The 5000-nt window shown below is 46.4% G+C and overlaps 2 non-coding genes across 2 annotated transcripts; both read left to right on the forward strand.

The window, feature by feature from the left end:
- The first annotated feature begins 1296 nt into the window (after positions 1–1296).
- Positions 1297–1415, forward strand: LOC140576145 (5S ribosomal RNA). The gene has a single exon (XR_011981375.1). It is a non-coding gene; the product is annotated as a 5S ribosomal RNA (ribosomal RNA).
- Positions 1416–2805: 1390 nt separating this feature from the next.
- Positions 2806–2924, forward strand: LOC140576485 (5S ribosomal RNA). The gene has a single exon (XR_011981696.1). It is a non-coding gene; the product is annotated as a 5S ribosomal RNA (ribosomal RNA).
- The last annotated feature ends 2076 nt before the right edge of the window (positions 2925–5000 follow it).

A 5000-nucleotide genomic window follows, 5' to 3' on the forward strand; every position in this document is an offset into this window, starting at 1 on the left:
TTACCCTTTCTTTTACATGTACGTCCTTGTGTTACATTTCATACGGCCTTTGGAGTCTTCAGAGTCGAAACATTTCAGCGTCAGATGCCGTTTAAGCCCACCTGCATGGCCTGCCATGGGATGGAAACCAATCAGTTGTAGTTTGGCTTAATTATAGCCAGTTGCTCTCAAAACAAAACACTGGAAAATATTCAACAAGAACTCTGTGGAGGGAATGCTGTGGATAAAAGTAACCCAAGCCTGCCAGTAGGGGTCAGTGTACGTTTGAGGAAACTGACAACATGGGGGGGAAAGTCTGTTACAGGATGTCAACGCAGAGCAGAACTACAACCAATCACAGTTGCAGCTCATGGGTGGGACAAGCCCAATATTTGCTGTTAAAAACAAACAAACAAACAAAAAAACACCTGCTAATTTAGATCACTTACTTAGGTCACATTAAAGCAACACATCACGAAAGGGAGTGAGCCGTGGGGCAATAACAGCACCGTTTCGTCACAGCCGTGATGTTTATTTCACCGTTACACGCAACCTCAAGTCATGGGCCGCCATTCATGGGTCCCCGTTCTCGTTTCGGGGGGCTGATTTCCAGTTGTATTGAGTTTTTTTTAAAATTCTCCTCCCAGACCTGCCTGCATCTACAACAGTTGTTCTTTTGTCCCCCTAAAGCTTCACAGAGTTCTTTGAACTTGACATGGCGACGCCACTTCCCTAAGTCAAAAGGCTGGCTGGCCCACTCAGCCCGAGCCTGCTTCACCGGCATCCCTGCGACTCGCAACTCATCTCAGAGCGATGCTTCGCCCGGCGTGCTAGCGTGAGCTTTTTTCTTTTTTTTTTTTTGCCCGGCTTCCATATTGGTAGGAAGTAGCCTCTGCATTTATCCCGTATTCCTGTTGTACCTTAGTATGTGGAATTTAGGGGTGTAAATAAAAGGAGCCAAGACAGTTGAGAAAGATTTGTGATTTTGTAATTGTCCCGTTTCACAAGCCCATTCGACTCATGTGGCTTATGTGACTTTTATGTTGACAAGGCCGAGTCTGGCGGCCGGCGTTAGCCTTTGTTGCTGAATGTTCAAGTGTCAGCCAAAAGAGCAAGTTTTGTTGTTTTATTTTTTTTGTGAAAAGAGAAGGAGGACAGGAGAGAGCAATGAAATGTGTGATTGGTTTGAATGAGCTTGGTGGGGTTGCTTTGGAAGTAAGAAAGGAGGGCGAGTAAATGTGTGTCCCCTGTAGTGTGGAAAAGGCAGCCGTCTTTTGCCGCATGCTTATAAATAGGCTGAGTGGAAGCAGTGCTCTCGCTTACGGCCATACCACCCTGAGCACGCCCGATCTCGTCTGATCTCGGAAGCTAAGCAGGGTCGGGCCTGGTTAGTACTTGGATGGGAGACCGCCTGGGAATACCAGGTGCTGTAAGCTTTTGCCATCCTCAAGCACTTACATGCACATTCTTTCACTTGCTTTTCTTACTTTTACTCCATCTTACTTTACGCTTTCACAAATCTACAACGCATTACCCTTTCTTTTACATGTACGTCCTTGTGTTACATTTCATACGGCCTTTGGAGTCTTCAGAGTCGAAACATTTCAGCGTCAGATGCCGTTTAAGCCCACCTGCATGGCCTGCCATGGGATGGAAACCAATCAGTTGTAGTTTGGCTTAATTATAGCCAGTTGCTCTCAAAACAAAACACTGGAAAATATTCAACAAGAACTCTGTGGAGGGAATGCTGTGGATAAAAGTAACCCAAGCCTGCCAGTAGGGGTCAGTGTACGTTTGAGGAAACTGACAACATGGGGGGGAAAGTCTGTTACAGGATGTCAACGCAGAGCAGAACTACAACCAATCACAGTTGCAGCTCATGGGTGGGACAAGCCCAATATTTGCTGTTAAAAACAAACAAACAAACAAAAAAACACCTGCTAATTTAGATCACTTACTTAGGTCACATTAAAGCAACACATCACGAAAGGGAGTGAGCCGTGGGGCAATAACAGCACCGTTTCGTCACAGCCGTGATGTTTATTTCACCGTTACACGCAACCTCAAGTCATGGGCCGCCATTCATGGGTCCCCGTTCTCGTTTCGGGGGGCTGATTTCCAGTTGTATTGAGTTTTTTTTTAAATTCTCCTCCCAGACCTGCCTGCATCTACAACAGTTGTTCTTTTGTCCCCCTAAAGCTTCACAGAGTTCTTTGAACTTGACATGGCGACGACACTTCCCTAAGTCAAAAGGCTGGCTGGCCCACTCAGCCCGAGCCTGCTTCACCGGCATCCCTGCGACTCGCAACTCATCTCAGAGCGATGCTTCGCCCGGCGTGCTAGCGTGAGCTTTTTTCTTTTTTTTTTTTTGCCCGGCTTCCATATTGGTAGGAAGTAGCCTCTGCATTTATCCCGTATTCCTGTTGTACCTTAGTATGTGGAATTTAGGGGTGTAAATAAAAGGAGCCAAGACAGTTGAGAAAGATTTGTGATTTTGTAATTGTCCCGTTTCACGAGCCCATTCGACTCATGTGGCTTATGTGACTTTTATGTTGACAAGGCCGAGAATGGCGGCCGGCGTTAGCCTTTGTTGCTGAATGTTCAAGTGTCAGCCAAAAGAGCAAGTTTTGTTGTTTTATTTTTTTTGTGAAAAGAGAAGGAGGACAGGAGAGAGCAATGAAATGTGTGATTGGTTTGAATGAGCTTGGTGGGGTTGCTTTGGAAGTAAGAAAGGAGGGCGAGTAAATGTGTGTCCCCTGTAGTGTGGAAAAGGCAGCCGTCTTTTGCCGCATGCTTATAAATAGGCTGAGTGGAAGCAGTGCTCTCGCTTACGGCCATACCACCCTGAGCACGCCCGATCTCGTCTGGTCTCGGAAGCTAAGCAGGGTCGGGCCTGGTTAGTACTTGGATGGGAGACCGCCTGGGAATACCAGGTGCTGTAAGCTTTTGCCATCCTCAAGCACTTACATGCACATTCTTTCACTTGCTTTTCTTACTTTTACTCCATCTTACTTTACGCTTTCACAAATCTACAACGCATTACCCTTTCTTTTACATGTACGTCCTTGTGTTACATTTCATACGGCCTTTGGAGTCTTCAGAGTCGAAACATTTCAGCGTCAGATGCCGTTTAAGCCCACCTGCATGGCCTGCCATGGGATGGAAACCAATCAGTTGTAGTTTGGCTTAATTATAGCCAGTTGCTCTCAAAACAAAACACTGGAAAATATTCAACAAGAACTCTGTGGAGGGAATGCTGTGGATAAAAGTAACCCAAGCCTGCCAGTAGGGGTCAGTGTACGTTTGAGGAAACTGACAACATGGGGGGGAAAGTCTGTTACAGGATGTCAACGCAGAGCAGAACTACAACCAATCACAGTTGCAGCTCATGGGTGGGACAAGCCCAATATTTGCTGTTAAAAACAAACAAACAAACAAAAAAACACCTGCTAATTTAGATCACTTACTTAGGTCACATTAAAGCAACACATCACGAAAGGGAGTGAGCCGTGGGGCAATAACAGCACCGTTTCGTCACAGCCGTGATGTTTATTTCACCGTTACACGCAACCTCAAGTCATGGGCCGCCATTCATGGGTCCCCGTTCTCGTTTCGGGGGGCTGATTTCCAGTTGTATTGAGTTTTTTTTTAAATTCTCCTCCCAGACCTGCCTGCATCTACAACAGTTGTTCTTTTGTCCCCCTAAAGCTTCACAGAGTTCTTTGAACTTGACATGGCGACGCCACTTCCCTAAGTCAAAAGGCTGGCTGGCCCACTCAGCCCGAGCCTGCTTCACCGGCATCCCTGCGACTCGCAACTCATCTCAGAGCGATGCTTCGCCCGGCGTGCTAGCGTGAGCTTTTTTCTTTTTTTTTTTTTGCCCGGCTTCCATATTGGTAGGAAGTAGCCTCTGCATTTATCCCGTATTCCTGTTGTACCTTAGTATGTGGAATTTAGGGGTGTAAATAAAAGGAGCCAAGACAGTTGAGAAAGATTTGTGATTTTGTAATTGTCCCGTTTCACGAGCCCATTCGACTCATGTGGCTTATGTGACTTTTATGTTGACAAGGCCGAGTCTGGCGGCCGGCGTTAGTGAAAGAATGTACACTGGAAAATATTCAACAAGAACTCTGTGGAGGGAATGCTGTGGATAAAAGTAACCCAAGCCTGCCAGTAGGGGTCAGTGTACGTTTGAGGAAACTGACAACATGGGGGGGAAAGTCTGTTACAGGATGTCAACGCAGAGCAGAACTACAACCAATCACAGTTGCAGCTCATGGGTGGGACAAGCCCAATATTTGCTGTTAAAAACAAACAAACAAACAAAAAAACACCTGCTAATTTAGATCACTTACTTAGGTCACATTAAAGCAACACATCACGAAAGGGAGTGAGCCGTGGGGCAATAACAGCACCGTTTCGTCACAGCCGTGATGTTTATTTCACCGTTACACGCAACCTCAAGTCATGGGCCGCCATTCATGGGTCCCCGTTCTCGTTTCGGGGGGCTGATTTCCAGTTGTATTGAGTTTTTTTTTAAATTCTCCTCCCAGACCTGCCTGCATCTACAACAGTTGTTCTTTTGTCCCCCTAAAGCTTCACAGAGTTCTTTGAACTTGACATGGCGACGCCACTTCCCTAAGTCAAAAGGCTGGCTGGCCCACTCAGCCCGAGCCTGCTTCACCGGCATCCCTGCGACTCGCAACTCATCTCAGAGCGATGCTTCGCCCGGCGTGCTAGCGTGAGCTTTTTTCTTTTTTTTTTTTTGCCCGGCTTCCATATTGGTAGGAAGTAGCCTCTGCATTTATCCCGTATTCCTGTTGTACCTTAGTATGTGGAATTTAGGGGTGTAAATAAAAGGAGCCAAGACAGTTGAGAAAGATTTGTGATTTTGTAATTGTCCCGTTTCACAAGCCCATTCGACTCATGTGGCTTATGTGACTTTTATGTTGACAAGGCCGAGTCTGGCGGCCGGCGTTAGCCTTTGTTGCTGAATGTTCAAGTGTCAGCCAAAAGAGCAA

Source organism: Salminus brasiliensis, chromosome 13 (genome assembly GCF_030463535.1).
Source record: "Salminus brasiliensis chromosome 13, fSalBra1.hap2, whole genome shotgun sequence".
Taxonomy (NCBI): domain Eukaryota; kingdom Metazoa; phylum Chordata; class Actinopteri; order Characiformes; family Bryconidae; genus Salminus; species Salminus brasiliensis.